Source organism: Canis lupus, chromosome 34 (genome assembly GCF_011100685.1).
Source record: "Canis lupus familiaris isolate Mischka breed German Shepherd chromosome 34, alternate assembly UU_Cfam_GSD_1.0, whole genome shotgun sequence".
NCBI lineage: Eukaryota > Metazoa > Chordata > Mammalia > Carnivora > Canidae > Canis > Canis lupus.
In genome coordinates this window covers 34,605,319-34,627,442 of record NC_049255.1, presented here as the reverse complement: position 1 = coordinate 34,627,442, position 22,124 = coordinate 34,605,319, and the positions used below count along the sequence as shown (strand labels likewise).

General features: G+C 42.4%; 1 long non-coding RNA gene across 1 annotated transcript; it reads left to right on the top strand.

Annotated features, from left to right (window-relative positions):
* The first annotated feature begins 2,265 nt into the window (after positions 1–2,265).
* Positions 2,266–18,425, top strand: LOC111093889. The gene is made up of 4 exons (XR_005383988.1): positions 2,266–2,686; positions 5,190–5,299; positions 13,830–13,899; positions 16,881–18,425. It is a non-coding gene; the product is annotated as an uncharacterized LOC111093889 (long non-coding RNA).
* The last annotated feature ends 3,699 nt before the right edge of the window (positions 18,426–22,124 follow it).

The following is a 22,124-nucleotide window of genomic DNA, read 5'->3' as shown; positions in this document are numbered from 1 at the left end:
ACGATCCTTTTCAGGTCATCTAGGGATAGGAAATAAAATTTGAATATCACATTTCTGTTTTCCACGCCCTCAACAGTCGTCGGAAACCAACCCCCTTAACATTGTGCTTTTCTCTCAGTTGAGGGGTCAACAGCCACAACCCCACAGAATTCACCCCATGGAACATGGATCCAACAATTAGGACCTGCCAGTTGTATGTGAACAGTGTTACTATACCGGCCCTTACGGAAAGCCGCTACAAATCATGGTGGCTAGTTCTTTTTTTTTTTTTTTTTTTCAACCTAATCCCACAGTATGAAAGTAAAGTCAACGACTGAAAGGCTTTCATTCCCCATAAAAGTTAGATTCAATCCTGAATGTTAAAATTCAGAATGAATTGAGAATTTTTTGTGTCCTTCCTAAATTTATAGTCCTGTGGTTCTTAGAAAAGTTTTTTTTTGTTTTGTTTTACTTGTGTTCTTAGGGCAGTTTCCAACGTTTTATTGTTGTGGATTTGGAGATGATGAGATTTTTCCCCTCTCTAATGTACTGGAAGGAGTAGTAGAGTTAGAAAGTTTGTAACCATTAGGATATGGGCAGATTTGGGCAAGAATCCTCAATAAATGTTAAAAATGTTTTTAAAAAAATCAGAATGAAGTAGTTATGCTTAATAAAACCTATCCTCCGTTCAAGGGGAAGTGGAAGAGCCATATCCTAAGGAGCAGGGAGCAGGGGTGGAAACTCCCAAGGGAGGCCAACCAGCAGAGCCAATACTCTGGTTTAGTCGAGGCTGTTGAGGAACTGATTTTCTTTATTTTTTTAAAAAGATTTTACTTATTCATGAGAGACACAGAGACCCAGGCAGAGGGAGAAGCAGGCCCCACGCAGGGAGCCCGACGTGGAACTCGATCCCACGACCCCGGGTCACGTCCTGGGCCGAAGGCAGGCGCCGAACCGCTGGGCCCCCCCGGCTGCCGTCGAGTTTCCTTAAAGGTCGCTACCAACTGCGATGGCGTTTGTGGAAAACAGAGCCGCGCAGCTGTGCAAGTTAGTTTGTACTTTCGGAGTAACCTTAGCTCCTTCCCCTCAAAATAAAATAAAATAAAATAAAATAAAATAAAATAAATAAAATAAAATAATAAAATAAATAAAATAAAAATAAAATAAATAAAAAGAATAAAAGAAAAAGGAAAAGAAAGACAAAAAGAAAAAGAAAGAAAAGGAAAAGAAAGGAAAAAACAAAGAATAGAAGAAAAAAGGAAAAGGAACCGAAAAAAAGAATACGAACAGGCCCCCCATCCCCTGAAAAAGCCCCCCCCCTCCCTTCCCCTCCCCCCCCACCCCCTCCCCCGCCCCCCCCGACCCGCCCCCACCCAACAGCAACCTCAAACAAGAAAAAGAAAAAGAAAAAAACCATAACATTTTTACTTAAGGAACGTGGAGGAGGAGGCGGCGCAGGGTCCTCACGGCCGGAAGTAGAACCGTAGGGATGGAGAGGGAGGGGGGTGGAGAAAGGGGCGGAAGCCGGCTCTCGCGAGAGGCGAGATGACGGCTTCGGCCAATCAGCGCCGGCGGCGGGCGCGCCCTTTATAAGCGGCGGCGGCGGGCGGCGGCGGCCGAGGTCGCGGAGGGTGGGCCCGGGAGAGGCGGCGGCCGGCCTCCGTCTAACCCTAACTGAGCAGGGCGTGGGCGCCGCGCTTTTGTTCCCCGCGCGCTGTTTTTCTCGCTGACTTTCAGCGGGCGGAAAAGCCTCGGCCTACCGCCGTCCACCGTCCGGGTCTGCAGCCAACAACAAAAAATGTCAGCCGCTGGCTCGCTCGCCCCTCCCGGGAGCCTGCGGCCGCTCGCCCGCTCGGCCCCCCGCGTCCCGCCCGGAGGCCGCGGCCGGCCCGGGGCTTCTCCGGAGGCGCCCACTGCCGTCGCGAAGAGTTGGGCTCTGTCAGCCGCGGGCCGCCTGGGGGCCGCAGGGCGGGGCTCGGGCCGCAGGGAGAGCAACGGAGCGGGTCCCCGCGCGCGGTGCGTCTCCCTGAGCTGTGGGACTCGCACCCGGGACCGGGCTCGCACACGCGCCGCGCGGGGGGCGCTGCGGGGGCGCTGCGGGGGCGCTGGGGGGCGGCGGGGCGGCCCCTCCCCGGGGCGGGGGGCGCCTGCGGGTCTGCACCCCGGGGGGAGGGGAGGGGGGGAGGGCGCGGGGGAGCCCTGCAGGCCCAGGCCTCCCTCCTCCCTCCCCTTTTATCTTGCAGATTTCGTTGAGGTTTTTCGGGTTTTTTTTTTTTTTTTTTTTTTTTTTTTTTGCCTTTGCCAAGGTAGAATTTCCATTTCTCAGCCGGGTGCCAGGTCGTTAGCTCGTATTTGTTCACTAGAACGGGTGTGTGTTCTCAAAACAGTGAAAAGTTGTGTACCTTTCAGGGTGGTTGCCTTTTTTTTTTTTTTGTTTTTTAAATGTGCTTGGCCTCTCTGCCTTCGGATGCAAAAAGGTCGAAGTGGTGACAACGCCCAAAGGAGGTCTACAAAGAAATGTATTCCCCTCCCCTCCAACCCCCCCCCCCTTTGGATCTGGTTTTCTTGCAGGAAAGACCGGGAAAGCTGATGGCCCACTAGGTTAAAGGAAACGACCTACAGACCTTTCTCTCATCCCCAAAACCTAGTCCGCAGGTTTATGCATTGAGTTCAACCCAAATCAGTGTCTCCACCTCCTTAAAAACGGGTATGGGGGAGGGGGGCAGTTGCTGGAAGAGATTAGTAGGCAGCGGCTTGCGGGATAAAGGGTAATTATCAGGGTGAGACCTGACCTGACCTGACCTGGCAGTGGAAAGGGTCCCGAGGATCGTGGGCGGGTCTGTAAATGCGTGGATCTGCACCAACTCAAGCCCATTACCTAAAACAGGCCCCTCAGTGTCGTTCACACAATTCATTACAGTTAAGGGGTGGGGGGGGGGTGAGTTCTGGAATTCGCTGTCGCTGGTAAAATGGATATTTGACATTCAAAACCAATTGAAAGGGATCCCTGGGTGGCGCAGCGGTTTGGCGCCTGCCTTTGGCCCAGGGCGCAATCCTGGAGACACCCGGGATCGAATCCCACATCGGGCTCCCGGTGCATGGAGCCTGCTTCTCCCTCTGCCTGTGTCTCTGCCTCTCTCTCTCTCTCTCTGTGACTATCATAAAATAAAAAAAATAAATTTAAAAAAAAAGAAGGAAAGGAATTTTCCCCAGTCACCGTGGTTTTTGCGGAAAGAACGCAGGTTGGGTCACCAAATGGAGTTATAGTTCTGATTTTTCTGGTGTTTTTTTTTTTTTTTTTTTTTTTTTTTTAGATTTTATTTATTCATGAGAGAGAGACAGGCAGAGGGAGAAGCAGGCCCCATGCAGGGAGCCCGATGCAGGTCTCCATCCCAGGAACCCAGGACCATGCCCTGGGCCAAGGCAAGCGCTAAACCGCTGAGCCACCCGGGCATCCCAATTTTTCTGGATTCTTGAAGTAACTCCGTTTCCCTAAGCTTCTTCCCCTTACTCAGAAGTTGAACTTTTTGAGATCTCTTGGAAAAGATGGCCTGGGTTCCTTGAACAAAAAGTCTTTTGTTCCTGCTCCATCTAGTGGTACTTTTGCTTCTCCACATTCACAAAATTTGTGGCGGTGAGGGGCCTGAGGCAAGGATGGCCACCTACTGGGAGTATTTGTCTCTCGTCTTTTTTTTTTTTTTTTTTTTTTAAATAGTAACTGAATAAATACAATTTTAAAAATTAACTCACGACTATTTTTTAGTTCTATTTGAAGTCCTGCCTCGCTAATATCTTGTAAACATTCCACAGGAAAGTTCTTCGTATTATAAAGCCCTTGACATTTTTTTTCTGTTTTGGCAAAATGATTCTCTTCCTTAAGTTATATAATTTTGGAGTAAGAAGGGACCATCAAGGTCACCCAATAAGATAATTTACATGGAAGCAAAAAAAAAAAAATTTACATGGAAGCCTTTCGTAGATAATAAATAATTATGGCAAATGTGACTTACTGCTGCAAGATTTAAATCCTTCTAGCAGATAAAGAAACTGATGCTTGAATGGGTTTAGATGACTTGCCTGGGTTAATTATTTGCAGAGTTAGGACTAGCAACAAGGCTTCCCAACTTCAGTTTTCTGTTTACTATGTGGCATCTTCTTGCTGCGTTGTTTTGGCTGGGAAAGATGACTAAGCATTAATTCCACCATCATTTTCTGGTTTAAAATAAAATAGCTTAGTTTCCATCCCCCCCCCCCCCCCCAGTGCCTTTTAATGTGATTCTGTGCTGGAAAGCCCCATGTGTGCTTCACTGTTTCACAAGTACAGTTTATCTTTTTCATTTGTGGTAGTTATGTTCTATAAAGTCATCATAAACACTGAATTAGTGAACACTGAGCCGTTTATTTCAGGAAATGCAAAACCAGGTTTCTGTGAGCCTCTGGTCACACCATCTTCATCTACTCATTAATGCATAATCTTGGTTTTTTTGTGTGTTTCTGTTTAAAGAACTGTATTAATATATTCAATATATTGTTGACTTACTATTTTTAATACAATATTTTTAATGTATATTTTTAAATGTATATCACTGATTCATTAACACTGAACTCCTGTTGAACATCACTATAACTCATGCCGGTACGAAGCTTATCTAGCACATATATTTTCTCTGTAGGTCATATCACAGTCTTCTTGTACTTAGGAACACCAGATAGTACTTCAACACCGTGCTTGGGAGTTGGTATAAATAGCAAAATCATTAACTAAAAACACAAAAGTGCAAAAAAAAAAAAGTGCCACTGAATAGAACACAAGAAGGGCAGTTATTTACAGTCTTCTTTTGGAACAAGAATGTAAAACAGCACCCTTTTGGGCCTCAGCTGGGAATCTTTATAATCAAATGACTCAAATTTTTCACTGCATGAGTCTGTGATAACCCCATAAAAACATTGCAGGTACTGATTTTGGGGTTACAGATTTTAGTGAGGAGATGAATTCCAAATATGAAATCCAGAAATAATGAGGGTCAACTCAAGGGGTATGTGACACCTATGCTTCCGAGAGACTACAGGTGTCCACATGGCTGTTGTATTTGGGGCTTGTTTCATGCCTTTTATGTTCTTTAAGCAAGTGATTTACAAAGGGGTGTAATGGAAGAAGGGGTATGTAAAGTTTGAAAATAACAGTATTTGCCCTGCTTATTTATTTTCAGTTAATTATGTTGAATTTCAAAGAATAAAAGAGGATGTGAGAATTTTATGCTCCTGAAAGAAGCTGTACTTTGAAAATATTGAGAAACATAGGTTTTGCTTTGTCTTTAAGGTGAGAGGCTTCTTTTCTAAGGTCCTGAGTTGGCTATGGTTGTTGACTCTGAAGATGACACAAGTTTACAGTTTGTCCTGGTTCTGTGGTCAAAAATTTCATATTAGTCTGGCTCAAGACTTAAGAGACACACACATGGCACAGGCAGGCATATGTGCACACGTGCACCCAGACTCCTATAAAGTGTTGAGGAAGAGTAGTTTGAAACAGAATGAAATGAAGTCACTGTCATTCCTTCCCCATTTATTCCTTGCAGCTAATAATATGAGATGCAGTAAAAACAGCCCCAAATACCTAAGGCCTAGGCCAGGGTTTGCAAATTTAAATGTTTGCAGTGGGGCAGCCTGGGTGGCTCAGCGGTTTAGCTTTCAGCCCAAGGAGTGATCCTGGGGTCCTGGGTGCTGGGATTGAGTCCCACATCAGGCTCCCTGCATGGAGCCTGCTTCTCCCGCAGCCTGTGTCTCTGCCTCTCTCTCTCTGTGTCTCTCATGAATAAATAAATAAAATCTTAAAAAAAAAAATGTTTGCAGTGGACATGAAGGAAACAAAGGAATCACACCAAGAATAAGAAACGGGGAGCCTCACTTTTAAAGAGGGCATCAGCTTTACGGGAATGGAGGCCTAAAGCTGCCAATATGTTAGGGGAGGACAAAACATTTAGATTTGTGTGACCCTAGATTTTTAAATGTTGGTAGTGCACGTGAGATAAAATTTAAAGATCATGTGGGTTTCTAAATAATTTAGCTGGTCTTTGTTTCTGAGCTGTGGGACGTAGCTTCTATACCCTTGGAATTTCCCCAAGTGGTAGAGTGCCTTTCTTGTTCATAGTGGGCCTTTCACAGTTTGTGAGGTGGCTAATATCATGAGGTGACTCAGTTTGGGGTTGGTCATGCCAGGAAGAGCGCACATGGGATTATCAGCCCTGCCTTCTGGGAAGGGGGCGTGGGTGGGCAGAGACTGATACATGCTTTAGTGCATCATACTGAGAGAATGAAGCCCTAGTAGAAACACGGGACACACTGACACTTGGATGAACTTTCCTGGTTGGTAATAATCTGTCTTGTCACATAGCAATGTGTTGGGAGGATAAGTCCCTGAAGACACAGCAGAGAACAATGGAAGCTTCACATCTGGGACCCTGCCAGACCTCACTCTATGCATCATGTCTCCTTCTTGCTGGTCCTGATTTGAATCCTTTTGCTATATAATAAAACTGTAATTATAAATATTGCATTTTCTTGGGTTCTGGAAGTCATCTTAGCAAATTATCAAACTTGAGGAGGCAGTAGGAACCCCTAAATTTATCGCCAGCACCTTAGAAGGGAGGGTGGCCTGGGATCCTCAAACTTGTGGCTGGTATCTGAAGTAAGGGGTAGTCTTGTAGAGGACTGTGTGCTCTTAACTGGGGAAGCTTGGCCTATCTTGGGTTATTGGTGTCAGAAGTCATTACAGTGGGCCAATCAAAAAGCCTTTTGGGGTAAACTCTGGCCCATAATAGGGTACTGATATATGACCTTTGGCCTAGGGAAACTGAACAATACCAGATGTCAGTTATGCCTCCCCTAGAAGTCTGGGAGTTTGGGCCATCCTACCAGTTCAAGGCCTGCCCAGGGTAATTGCATTCAAGAAGTTATGCTGTTGGCATCTCTTACAGGCCACTGAGTACATATCACTGGTGACAGAAATTTCAAAATGAAACTTTAATAATATTCTGAAATAGTAGTGCTACTCCTTCTTCATATATAGGGCCTAGGAAATTTTCTCTGGGGTTCTGCCTCTGGGATGGGCCCATTGTCCCTTGGTGTCTCTTCTGTCAAATCCTGGTGGGACCGTGAGTAGGCTTCTAACATCACCTGGAGGAATTGGGGCCATTTTCTCCCTACTTTTCCTCCATCCTAGTTTAGATCTCTCCTGCTAGAAAGTAATCAGAGTGTACAGTGTCTTCATTTGAGTTGCCTCAAATTCTCCTTTCTTCCTTGAGAGAAAAAGGAAACAGGAAGAAATGGGAATGAAGGTGTCCCTGTGGTCAAGCATTTTGACCTTGTGTTCTGACCTAGCTGAGGGATCTAGTATAAGTCACCTAGTTTCAGATTCCACCTCTGTTGAGTGGGTATATTAAGACTTACCTGAAAAGATGTTATTTAAGAGAGGAGAGGTAGGCTGTATTCTCTTACTTTGCAAGGAATGATTTTACAACACTCTACTGGGAGTGTTTTGACTATTCCAGCAAGAATTGTTTAGATTTGTGTTAGGTGCATAGGTAAGAGATGTGTGGATAAGGATGGAAGTGCTAATGACTTGTGAGTTTTTTAACATGATACTAATTTTGAACTTGATGCTCATCTGTGATGAGAAATGTTGTTCTAGATGATGTTTACTCTCCTGTATTTTGTCTTGAGGCCTGTAGGTTTTTACTGTGGTGATATTTATGTGTGTACCATGGCTGTGTCTAGAGATCTTCCTTGACTTATGATGGGGTTATGTCCTTATAAAGCCATTGTAAACTGAAGATATTATAAGTCAAAAATGCATTTAATACACCTAACCTACTGAACATCATCTTTGCCTCACCTACACTTGGGCAAAATCTCTAACATGAAGCCTATGTAATAATAAAGTGTTGAATAGCTCATGTAACTTATTGAATACAGTACTAAAAGTGAAAACACAGAATGGCTGTTATGCGTGGGTGCAGAATGGTTGTAAATGTATTGGTTGTTTACCCTTGGGACTGCATGGCCGATTGGGACCTGCATCTTGCTGTCCCTGCCCAGCATCTCAAGGGAGCATCCCCCTGCATATAGCCAGTCTGGGAAAAAGATCAAAATTCATACTTTCAACTATGATTTCTACCGAAAGCATCCATATCGCTTTTGCACCTTCCTAAAGTTCAAAAAAAAAAAAAAAAAAAAGGCAAATCAAACCATTGTAAGTCAGGAACCAGCTGTATTCGAGATGTTAAAATGCATAATTATAGCTATTAAAAGCAATTTGAGGAAAATCCATCAGAAAAAAATACAATGAAGAAATAAAAATACTGAATTTTTCATATCAATTTTTGAATGAAGATATTATAGCTAAAATGGAAAACATCATTTATATACCATTTGCAGAAAATAGTTATATTTTATAGTTATATTCACCTCACAATCACTTTTGAGAGTGCAAGTAGCTTACTAAAGTGAAGCAAAGGACTTATTTTTCAACCTTGGAGGAAAAACTCAATTAAAGCTGCAATTGAACTGTAATGGCACCAAGGAGTTCAACTTGACCTCACATGCCAGATGATAATCATCTTTCAAGTGTACAAACAAGGAAGCATAGTTATCAAAGAATGAGAAATACATTTGTTCAAAGACCAGTTACTGCTTTAACAAGAGGTGAAAGCTTGCCAGAAATGTATAAACACCTAACACGGTGCTATTCATAGGCTTAGCATGTTCAAAGACTTGGGGGGCAATTTAAAAATATCTTTGAAGTTGTGAGTATTCATCATCATATCTAATAATGCTTACTTTCTAGAGCCCCTTTCCAAGGAGGGCAAAGCAATTTATCTGACTTATTTTCATGACATCCTTGTGAGATAAGGCAACTACCATTATCTCCCGTTTGCAAATGGAGAAACTGAAACACTGGGAGGTAAAATCACTTAAAGTAGGTCAGTAGCCAGCCCAAGAATTTAAGCACACACATTAAAGCTTTTAATTCCCATTTTAGTTTAACTACAGAAAACTAAACAAAGAAGTAAAAAAAAAAAACAAAAAAAAAACGAATCTCATACTTTTTCTTTCTCTTTTTAAGTTAAGGGATAATTAATGGTCAATCAATTTTTCCTTGTCAGCCTTGGTAAGGAAAATGGTCTAAGATGAGACTTTTCACAATAACTAGAATCCTATTATGTTGGAATTAATGACATATTTGCAAAGCTGTGACGTTCGCTTAACAAATACTTAACGGTATTAAGTATTTAGGTACTCTGTAACATGTTGCGTTGTTCAGGATATTAAGATTTCAAAGGTGAAAACATATTCCCCCTTTTTTTTTAAATTTTTTTTTTATTATTTATTTATGATAGGCACACAGTGAGAGAGAGAGGCAGAGACACAGGCAGAGGGAGAAGCAGGCTCCATGCACCGGGAGCCCGACGTGGGATTCGATCCTGGGTCTCCAGGATCGCGCCCTGGGCCAAAGGCAGGCGCTAAACCGCTGCGCCACCCAGGGATCCCCATATTCCCCATTTTTAAAGGTCTTCCTGAAGAGAAAGATTATATAAGCAGATTGTATATGGAAGTTCAGTAGTATTTAAATTTAATGAAATTCTTCACTTTATCGCCCTAATCTGTTTCTTCCTCTATTTCCCCATTTCTATAAGTATCACTACCGTTCACCCAATTGCTCAAACAGTTAATCTGGGCACCATCCTTGACTCATTCTCCCTGCACCCCACTATAACTTCTGGTCTATCTTGAGAACATACCCTGGAGCCTTTTAGCCTAATTCATCTCTTTGCAGGTGGTTCCAAACACTCCTGACAAGCTTCTCTGCTTCCTACCTCTTCCCCTACTCACCACCAAATCGTTTTCCAGAATGCAAGGGGTGATCTTATTAAAGTGCAAACTGAACCATGTTTCTCCTCTATGCCAGCCATCAATGGTTTCACGTTGCCTTCAGAATAAAATCCAGAATTCTTATCAAGGTTTTGCAGGAACTAGTCCCTGCTTACCCCCCCAACCTCATTTTAACCCCTCTTCTCCTCTTGCCCTGTGCTCTAGCCACACAGGCCTCCTGCTTTCAGTTCCCAGGACTTGTCAAGCTCTTTCTCACCTTGGGTCCTCTGCTTAAATTGCCTGCCCTGGCACTTGCAGCTCGTGTCTACCTTCTCGTTCTCTTCTCAGCTTAGATATTACTCCCTCGGGAGCCTCCCGACCTTTTCAAGCAGGTTCTCCCTCCTGTTATGACATCATTTCATTACCTTCATACCATGTTTCCCTCATTTGTCACAAATTATTTGTTTATAGTCTGTCTTCTTCACTAGGCTATGAGAATATGTGCACATCATTTACTCATTGATACATCCCTGCTGCCTAGTAGGTAATACTCAATAATTATTTCTTGAATAAGTGCATGAATGCTGTTGGGACAGAAGACAGACCACTAAAATGTCATTGCTGTTTTTCTTTTTTTAAGTTAATCTCAACACCCAAGTGGGACTCAAACTCACAATCCCCCCACCACCAGCCCCAGATCAAGTCACATGCTCCTCCCACTGAGCCAGCCAGGCGCCCCTGTAATTGCTGTTTTGCCAGCATAGAGGCAAGCAGCTAAGTAGATATCTGCCAAGTAATAATGCTTGCTTTTTTTTCAGTTATAAAATTCGTGTAACAGTATCACAAAAAAGTTGAGAAGTAGAAGATGATCACATTTCAGTAAAACTCAAGTATTATTAGGTATAGTTCTTTCCTATCTTTTTTACATGTATATTTTACATGATCATATGTACATTTTATGATATGTACATTTTACATAATTATTTTCCAAATTCTACTTTTTTCACTTAGTGGTAAACCATAAACATTTTTTTGTGTGTGATATTACAGAGACATCAGATCCATTAGTTAATATTGTTCCCTAATGTCCCATTGAATGGATGTCCCAAATCTACATAACACTTTGCCTATGGGTGGATATTTAAGTTGTTTTCAATTTTTCCCCTGATGTTGTGAATAATTGTTATGTACAATGCTTGCCATGTTTTTAGATTATTCTTTGACTTAATTTCTAAGAGTGCATGACTAACATGAGGGGTACTATTTGGTTTCAAGGAGAATCACCTGGGCTTGTATAGTGTCTTTGGAAATCTATCTATTTTGCTTTGTCTTCCAAAATTTCCCCAAATAGAATTTTTCTTGATCACCATATACATTTACTTATAGAGAGCATTGGATCTGGCCATAGCTGCAGGCCTTGGGTAGCTGTGCAGATCGAGCCATTGACTCTTTCTGAGTCTTTCTACTAAAATGAAGGACACATTCTATATTCCCTGTCTTCTATTTCCTACCTTGTTTTCATGGTCAATCAGTTTTAACAAAGCAGGAGGTAGAGATGACAGGGAGAACAAGATGGGGTGGAGGGAGAGGGAGGGATGGAGGCAGAGAGAGGGAGGGGGAACATAGAGCGAGGGGGGAAAAGTGAGAGAAGGGTTTGAAATGCTGAGTCTAGGGGCAGCCCGGGTGGCTCAGCAGTTTAGTGCTGCCTTCGGCCCAGGGTGTGATCCTGGGGACTCAGGATTGAGTCCCACGTTGGGCTAATAGGGGCTAAGGCCCCTGCATGGGGCCTGCTTCTCCCTCTGCCTGTGTCTCTGCCTCTCTCTCTCTCTGTGTGTCTCTCATGAATGAATAAATAAAGTCTTAAAAAATAAATATAATAAAATGCTGAGTCTATTTCTCAGACAGCTTTGTTTGTGGTTCTAAGTCATAGGGACCAAGGAAATCAATATAGAGCCTGGATATGGACATGGTGGTGCCTCTTCTATGTGATAGTTCCCTCCTGCATTCAGCTGCAGCTATGCATTGTAGGTGGAATAGATTGACCCTGGTCTATATCTGGATGGTTCTAATCCCATCTTCCTTGCCATGGTGATCAGTTCTGGGATGGTCCAATTGGAACAAATCTAGCACTTCACTTTAATAATTGAGTGAAATTAGGGTCTCTCTCCTTGGATGGGAGTGAAGAAGTAAGTCAGTGTTGCTGCTATTAGCAATTAGAGGGGGAGCCTGTCTGAGGACACAGTCAACACATAAAGGCAGAACACAGAGGATTGGGGGTGGAGCCCTTGATGGACTGTACTTAAAAGTTTGCTCTACTTCTGGAATTTCCAAATACATGAGCTGATAACTTGCCTTGATTGTTTAAGCCATTTGGAGTTGAGGTTTTTATTGCTTTCACTCAAAAATACCTTAACTGATGCAGAAGGATTGGCATGACTGCAATATGATTGCTATCTTGCCAAGCAATCTTACTGTGGCCCTGTCCCAGAAGAGGGGTTATGGAGGCTTATGTCCTAGAATGAAATGTTCTCTCCAGCACAGGAGGCCTGCCTCAGAGACTTCTAGCCCTGCGCTTCTCCCACTTTGTACTCTCAGACCCTGGACACAAGGATAGGTGGCATTGCCATTTCTAAAGACAGGACTTGCAACCTTCAGATACTGTATCTGCAAGTAAATGTTCTCCTATGGAAGTGTTTTATAACTACCAAATGCCATGGATGTGGTTTGTGATTATGGATGATATCTAATATTTAGATAATTTAACTTATACAGATTTTATTTTAAAATGGTATAATTCATAAGTATATAAATAACATAATAGATCCAATAGCAGAGGCACAGGGGCTGTAATTCTGAGGCAGAAGCAATCTGGACAACAGCCCTAGGCTATTCTGGGATGTAGGTCTGAAGGCTAGGAACTTGGAAGCACACGGCTTGCTTAGAATGCTTATTCTTAGAGGTGAAAAAAATGGTGTGTGTGTGCGGTACACAGCCGTGAAAACTTGCAGTTCTCCTGCCTTTCTCCATCTCCAACTCCCAGTCCATCCTTCCCGCAGTACTAGCTCTCATCTTATTCAGCTGGTTGTTGATGGCAGAGAGATTCACATGAATGATGTTGTAACTGAAGTGAGAATATCTGTCTCATTTTGTCTTAAAGTTAATGTTTTAAAAGAGTTAATGCATGTTATTAGATGACTGTCCAAGGTGGTGTTCCTGTTATGGAGTAAGTCTTCCTTTGGTATTTATTTATTTATTAAGATTTTATTTATTTATTCATGATAGAGAGAGAGAGAGAGAGGCAGGGACACACGGGAGGGAGAAGCAGGCTCCTTGCAGGGACCCTGACATCGGACTCGATCTCGGGACTCCAGGATCACGTCCTGGGCCAAAGGCAGGTGCTAAACCGCTGAGCCACCCAGGGATCCCCTTCCTTTGGTATTTATTGAGACCAACTGACTCTAGCAAAAAATAGCACCGCTGATGATAATGGTTCCGAGTAGTTGACTTCCATATTAACAGGCCCTCCCTTTGCTACCAGATGGAACAGTGTTCCTTAATCAGAAAGATTATTTTGACCTGTTTATTGATGGAATTTCCTCTGCCAGTGCGAGATATGGAATTAAAACAGTTACATAGAGAAACTTAGCCTTAGCTTGAGTGTCTGATAGAGAGCAAAGGAGAGCAACAGAGGGAATGGTTGGAATTCACCAGGTCTCTCTCATTTTCTCCACTGCTGTCTTCATTTTACCTCTTCCCAGGACTAACTCTGAGCTTATTTGGTTGTTTGGACTGTATCTCAGACATTCAGATGCTGATTTTTTAATAGAGCACAAAGACCCAGCTATATTCTCAATTTCACACTATTTATACCGGTATTTCCCAAAGGTGTTCTGCAGGATGTTTGATTATTTTTTCTATTTGTTTATTCATGTACTCATTCATCCAATAAACATTTATTGAATACCTGTTATGTTATGTGCTAGGAATGCCAGGCACTGGGTGATCAAACCTCAGGATCCCTGGAAGTAAAGCAGAGAAGACACATAATGACAAGTAAGCTAGCAAATACGTAATTACAGAGAATAAAGGGAACACACAGGGTAACGGGCTAAGGTACAATGGATGGAGGAGGAGGACCTATGAAGCAGGTGGAGGAGAGAAGTATATATATTTGGATTATACTTTGTAGATCTATGAGAGAAATTTTGTGAAATGGTTGTGAGAGAGTGGATGAGAGAATTGGGCCTGATTCCCAGGTTTCTGACTTGAGTAAATGGGATAAATATAGATGGGATTCAATAATATGAAGGGTTTTTAGAAAAATCAATGATTCAATGTTTTCATGTTAAGTGAGAAGTCTAAGTGGGAGTATTTATAGAGTCGCCATAAGTTCCCAGTTTGTATGTAGGACAGGGCTGGCTTGTGCTGATTATTCCAGTATAATTATTTTTTAAAAAGATTTTTCTTTATTTGTGACAGAGTGAGAGAGAGAGAGAGAGTGGGATGGAGGGGCAGAGAGAGAATCTCAAGCGGACTCTGCACTGAGCAGAGCCAGACTCGGAGCTCAATCTCCCTATCCTGAGATCATGACCAAAATCAAGAGTCAGACACTTAACCAACTGAGATACCTGGGTGCCCCTATTCCAGTGTAATTATTAATAATGTTCCTTTTTATTCTCAAAAAATCCTAGTTTGTGCAATAGACCACAGGGTGATCCTGTGTACTGGTCAGACTGGTTTTGTAAGCTGGGGAAGTGTGATATTGTTGTTTATAATAAGAAATACATACTGGTCTTCCTCTCCTTTTCTGGCACAGAGCTCCTAAAAACTTTTGGAATTTCCTAAGTGGTAAGAGTGATAAAGATGTCTTGATATTCTAGAGCCAACCCCTTTTAGGCATACCTGAGTTTAGGTTGATAAGGTAGCTTTTGGAAAGCACCTAAGGATTGGTCTGGTTGCTAGGGGAGTCACCAGGTGGTTAGGGGGTGGGAGCTCTCAATCCCCTCTCCATGTGAAGTTAGAGCCTAGGTCATGGGCAAGGATGCTTCATTCTTCTAACACTCAAATAACTCTTTGTTGAATATTTGAAAACAATTACCTTAGTACAGTAGTGCAAAAACATTGTACTATAGCTACTATTACCTGAATTTTATATCGAATAAAATTGAGGGTGAACAAGATCTACGATACTTCCTTAAGTAATGCTGCTTCTGTACTTGCAACCTCACTATGTCCCATGATACTTGTTCTTCTTTGCCATCTTGAGTGGGTGGGGTGGGAGGAGATGAGAGATAGCCATGCTTTCATCGCATTGAAATTTAGCCTTAGCTTGAGTGTCTGATGGGATTCCTCCTGTGGGTGCTCTTCCACAGTTTGATCTTAGTGCTTGAGTATTTTTTTTAAACATGTTCATCTATTTTTATTAGTAGTAGTATTTGTAAAGATTTCATTTTTAAGTAATTTCTACACCCAACATGGGGCTCAAACTCACATGCCTGAGATCAAGAGTTGCATGCTCTGCTTACTGACTGAACCAGCCAGGCACTCCTGGTGCTTGTGTATTCTTAACGTATAAACCAACTGTTATGTTCCAACAATTATGAGTGTGGTAATGGGGAGACTATGGCTTCACATATGAAATCTGGCCCAGAAAATCAGACTTAATTGTCCCCGAAAGTAGAAAGAATACTGAATTGAGAGAGAGGCTATCTGGGCTTAAATCTCAGTTTTGCCATGTAGTTTCTCACTGATGCTGTGCAATTCATTTAAATTTGAGCCTGTTTCCTCATCTCTAAAATGTCTAAAATGAACTTATTAATATCTGCTCCTTCTAACTCACAGAGATTTATAAAGATTAGATTAGGCAAGCCATGTGAAAATACACTACTATGCAAATTTAAGTTATACAACTTCTTTCTTTAAAAGAAATATTTTAAGTCATCCCTTCCTGTCCTGAAAATGAGAATAAAGGAAATTCATCTATACCCATGAAAGTGGCCTGATCCTAATGTTAGGAATCTGGGGCAAAGTACAAAATACAAAGAATGATATAAAGAATTTCAATTACTTAGAATTCAACTAATCAAAACCTTTAATTATCCAGGATTAGTTTTTATTTATTTTTATTAATATTTTATCTATTTATTTGAGAGAGAGCGAGTGAGAGAGAAAGAGCACAAGCAGGAGGAAGAGCAGATGGGAGGGAGAAGTAGGCTCCTCTCTGAGCAGGAACCTGGGTGTGGGGCTTCATCCCAGGACCCTGGGATCATGACCTGAGCTGAAGGTAGACCCTTAACCAATTGAGCCACCCAGGCGCCCCAATCAGTATTAGTTTTTAAATTTTCTGATTCTAAACTCCAAAAGAAATTTCTTGAGTTTATCCTGTGATTTACCCCATGTCCCCCCATCCACATTGCCTCACACCAGGTAAGCGTGAGGATGATGGTGGAGGGAGATGTGGGATGGATGGGGTCCTCCGTGACACTGATGCACTCATTGCTCTTTTGACTTGCTCTGGAATCCTCTGCCCCTGGACTTTTTGTTACATGAGATCATAAATTTCTTTATTGTGTGAGACTCCTTCAGCTGGGTTTACCTGTGATTTGCAACCCAAAGCATCTCAATACATTTGCCTCTACTAATTTTACATGAGGTAATCTTCATTCTCATCGAAGATTGGCTTTTATGAGTCTTTGATCTCTTCCTGACTAGAACTAACACCAAAGCCACAGGGCTTCATAGAAGCAGCACACAGCAGAAAACTGATAAAAAGCAAAAGTTCATTCTAGAATCAGAAATGTATCTCCCCCACTTGCTTCATCTATTCTGTTGAACTCCTGGTGGTTAACTCTGGTCACCTGGACTTGGGTATATCTCTGCCTTTTGTTGCCTCTGCTGGTGATTTGAATTTGGACAAATATTGTCTAAACCAGCACAGTCTCTGCTTGTTTTAATCTCATCTACATTCTCACTTTTATTTAGCCCAGCTCCTCTTTTCCTTAATTGATAACTGCATAATTTTATCTCATCCCTAGGATCCTACCTTTCCGTATTCAAGCAAAGCAGGAAATTATCATTCTGGTGCTTTTCTGAAACTGTTCAAGGATTACAGACATTGGGACGCCTGAGTGGCTCAGCGGTTGAGTGTCTGCCTTCAGCTCAGGTCTGGGGATCGAGTCCTGCATCAGGCTCCTCGGCATTGGGCTCCCCGCAGGGAGCCTGCTTCTCGCTCTGCTTCTCTCTCTGTGTCTCTCATGAATAAATAAATAAAAATCTTTTAAAAAATTACAGAAATTTACACCTGAGACAAAATGGCATAGAAGTGTAGCAAGATTATCTGATTTACTGAAAATCACGGTGGAGGATGGCGGTGCCAGATTCAAGCCCAAGTACATTTGTCTCCGACTCTATTTGGCTGCCAGTCATCATGATTTTCATTTCTTACTTTCAAAACAGGAATAAAATCATAATTACCTTGGAAGATAAGCCTTATTTAATTTCTTTAAAAATACTAAACATTCACTTACCATGTGGCCCAGCAATCACACTCCTGGACATCCATCCCAGAGAAAGGAAAGCTTCTGGGTTTACAACAACCTGTACATTAGTGTGCAGAGCAGCTTTATTTTCAGCCCCAAGCTGGAAATAGCTGAAATGCCCTTTAGTGGGTGAATGGTCAAACAAACCAGGGTACATCTGTACCACGGAATGTTACTCAATAAAAGGAACAGACTAATGGTACATCCAACAACTCTGAGGATGAACCCTAGGCATTATGCTGAGTGGAACAAGCCAGTCACCCAAGGACATGATCTGGATGATTCCATTTGCATGACACGCTCTGACAGAAGTTTAGAGGTGGACAACAGATTAGTGGCTGCCTGGAATAGGGATGGTGGAGAAAGAGGAGGCCGGTGTATTTGTATTTATAAAGGGGTAGCATGGAGGAGATTTTCGTGACATAGTTTCTTGTCTTAATTGTATTGTGGGCTACCTAAGTCACGTTGGATAAAATGACAAAACTCTACACATACATTGTACCAGCGTCCTTCTCCTGGTTGTGATATTGTGCTCTAGCTTCGTAAGACGGTCCCATTAGGGAAAGGTGGGTGAGCGGTATTTGGGACTCCTCTGTACTGTATTTGCAACTTCTTGTGAATTGATAATTATTTCAAGATAAGAACTTTAAAAAATAGCCTTATTGTCTCTCATCTTCCTCCCTACTCCTCTTCCCCAATCTAGCTGATCACTCAGCCAGAGACCAGGCACTATTAGTGTAGGGGCCCAGGACAGGCTGCCTCAAAATGTACCTTGATGGCATACTGATTATTTTGAGTGGAACTCCTTGGGGAAGGGCTGATGCAAGGACACTCAGACCCTCTTCTGTCCCCCCCTCAAAGGAAGGAATAAATCCCCCATATGAGAAATAATTCCCTCCCTGCACTGAGAAGTAAAAAGATAACCCTCATCACCAGAGTTAGGGACTTTAAAGCTGAAAAGGCTGTAGAAACAAACCTGATTATTTTTTTAAAGACCTACTCCCTTCACCTAAATTCTGCTTAGAATATTCTTACTAATGAAATCCCCCATTTATTGTCAACTTCTCACAAATTTATTGTCTCTTCATCTAAAAATGTGTGAACACTGCCTGCCCTGGTCATTCCTTTGGTTCTCAGTTTCACTATTGCACCTCCACGTGTACGTAATAAAACTTTGTTGTTGGGTTGTTTTTTTTTTTTTTTTCCTCCTGTCCATCTGGCTCACACCAATTCCTAAACCAGTTAGAAGAATCTGGGAAGAAAAAAGGAAATGTCTTCCTCCTCCACACAACACTCTGTCCTTTCCCTTGCCCCTAGGCGTAGCCAGTCTTGGAGTTGTGACTGCGGCGTAGAAGGTGGCCATTCGGCCCCCAGCGTGTAGCTTTCTATCTCTGCCCTGTGTCACCCCCACCCCAAGCCTCACCTTCTGCGGGAGTTCCCTGGTTGGCTTCCTATATCCATCGCCTGTATATTACAATGCTGGTGACTTCTTTAAAATATGAGTCAGATCCTTTTACTTCCCTGCCCAAGAACAGTTGGTGGCTCCCTGATGCCCACAGCTTCAAATCAACTCAGCTTGGTAACAAGTCTTCAGTTCCTGTTCTCCCCCTCTTCTTAGGAGCAATAAATCTGCGTGTCCTAGAGGCGCCTCCTCCCCATTTTTGGTAGATTAGTAGATAGCTGTCTCGGCAAATCAGAGTTAACGCCCCAGAAGGATAAGCTGATACCAGTCTGTGGGCTTCAAAGGTTCTCCTTTCCTATCAAAACCACTTCTCTGACCAGTGAGCGTCCATGGGGCATTGATGTTCCCTGCTCCCTGGAGTATTACAGGGGTGGAGCTCCCTTCTAACTGGGATGTTGGCCCTGGGGCATGTGGACCATCCGGGAAAGGCCTGAGCTGTGGGATAAGAGTTGGGGGGACTGTGAACACTCCACTACTACTTCTCTGCTGGTAAGCTGTTCTCCTATAACCTGTATTTTACATCTTTCCTGCATATACGACATTAGGCGTATATGCCTGGAACTACTGTGCATCATGCTCCCTCACCAGACTCACCTGCTGATGCCCGCTAAGCACGTGGCATCTGACAATGACCTATAATCCTCAGGAAGTGCACACTCTGCTGGCTCATGTGCTGTTTGGTTTTCTATCCCCTACACTTTCCTGATTCCTGCCAGGTTGCCTCCCCTCCCAACCCCAGAACAGAAACAGATCTGCTCTTTCATTTTTACATAGTGCCCCTTCATTCCTCGGTCAGGGAGCTTCTAACATTGTTTTATAAGCCCGGCCATGAGGTTGCTTCCTTCTCCCCTCACCTCGGCTGTGAAGCTCTTTGAAGGATGAGATGGCTTCATTCTTAGCTCTGTATTTCTGATGCTGTTGGGAGCCTTGCATGTAGCTGGTGTTCAGTCCACCTTTGTTAAATGAGCCAATAACTTGTGACATGTGTGTGAGGGCCCTTTAAATAGTAAATGCTGTAGTAATGCTAATTATGATGAAAACACCTTAACGAAGCCAGCAAAATAAGCCACGTGAACCAGAATTGTTGATGTAGCAAAGTCAGTTACCAACACATTAACTCCTCTCTACACACACACACACACACACACACACAGCCACATATCTACACACACATGTCTACACCATACATGGTGCATAGCGTCCAATCGGTTTTCATACTTGAACTAACACACTGCAAGACTGGGGGGTCTTCTTTTCATGGATGTTCACACTGGGGGCTTGCTCTGCACCACCCACACGTCACGCCTCACATCTGCTTCCCTAGATGGTGAGATAGCTGACACAGGACGTGGTGTGGTGCTTGGCTGTTGACAGAGTTAAATAAATATTCCTTAAAGGGGAAAATACTTTTTTATGTGCAAAACCAACTGAATTTCGGCCACCAAATCATGTCATCTAGCTCAACACCAGCCATCAGAATAAAGACAGGTCATTCTTCACGATGATGGATCTGGAGTCACAGAGCTCTGTCTCCCTTTACTAGTATATGTGCTGCCGAAGTGAGCACTGTCTCCCTTTACTAGAAGTGAGTTTTAATATGCTGGATTCTCTGACTCAGATGCATCGCTTTTGTAGTAGCTTTTTGCCCTTAAGGGGCTTTCTCTAAATTTGAACTTAAGTATGTACTATTCGAAGCCTAAAGAAGGCTGTTAGCTACCTTATTTTTCTAAAGAACATTTATTTAGAGCTAAATCTAAAGTTAAAAAATTATTTTCTTTTTTAAAAAGATTTTATTTATGAAAAAGACAGAGAGAACACAAACCAGGAGGTGGGGGGGAAGGGAGAAGGAGCAACAGACTCCTCACTGAGCAGGGGGCCTGGTGTGGGGCTCGATCCCAGGACCCCAGGATCATGACCTGAGCTGAAGGCAGATGCTTAACTGACTGAGGCACCCAGGCATCTCCAAAACTGATTCTCTCTTATGCATTTCTAGTGGCTTTATGAAAAAAAAAACAAAGAAAATAAATTATATCTTAAATTTTGAAATGGAAGTTAAGGTAATTAAAAAGGGACAATTTACTTATACCTCATCTTTATGGTAGTATCTAAAATCGTACATCAAATGGAAACTGATAAAACAGTGATTCACTCTCAACTTCTAATCTAAACTGAGAATACACAGCAATTTTTCTGATTTTACGGAAGAAATTTTCCTCGTGTGCTGTATTATTTTCTATTCTCTTTAGTTTTCAAACAACCTCATGAATACTAAGCAGTTGCATAAGCAAGGAGAAAGTATTTTCATAAAGCCATTTTTTCCCATTTTAAATTTATGATCTGTCAAAACCAGAGTAAGGCTGAAAAGTTTTGGCTTAGCCATTTTATTTTTTCTCAACAGTAGATGGCAATATCTGTTCACCTGTAGCAAAAACCTCGATCACAGTAATGACCATAGACGTCGATTTTCCCCCCTCTATCCTGTAGAGTGGAATCAAGTTTATTTAGAATAGTAAAATTGAAGACAGAAGCCTTTTGCATGTCAGTCCAGTCTTTTAAAATTTTGGTTTAAGGGGCACAAAAGTATATGAGTAGATGAAAACTATGCCTTCTTTCACTCCGGGGTAGGGAGGCTGGCATTCTACAAAAGGCTGCTGGATCCAGTGAACAAAGACAGCCTAGAGGTAGACAGTCTGAGGCAAGAACAAGAGGTTAAGCTAACAGTTTTTAGCTAGTTCTGTTAAAATTTATGCTCAGATCTTGTTACATACCCATAGAGATTTTTTTGCTTATTTTAAAAAATTCCAATGTGTGGTTTTGCCTGGAAATTTTTAGGCTTCACACATTTTGATTTTTGAGAAATAAAACAAGAAATAAAGAAATAAAACAATGCCAGTTTTGTACCCAATGCCCATGTTTAAGGAAGTAAGTAGGCAGGGGGTTGGTCAAGACGAGGATTTGGGAGAAGTTTCCTTTATGTCTGATCCTCCTTCTGATCTCAACCAGAGCAGTTGCATTTCTTTATAAAGTGGATTTCTAATGCGTGTTTGAAGAAATGGCTCCACAGTTCCAAAAATTTCAAAAATCACAGTTAATGGTCTATAAAAATAGCTACTCTACAGGTTCTACATCTTTCCTTCTGGGACAGAACAAGAAACAAACCTTTTTTTTTTTTAAAGGGGTAATATGTAGTTGTGTCCTCCTTAACATCTAACATCACCTGTGCCTTTGAGAACTCTGATGTATGGTAATGTGTGCCGTGATGGGAGAAATAGATCGGC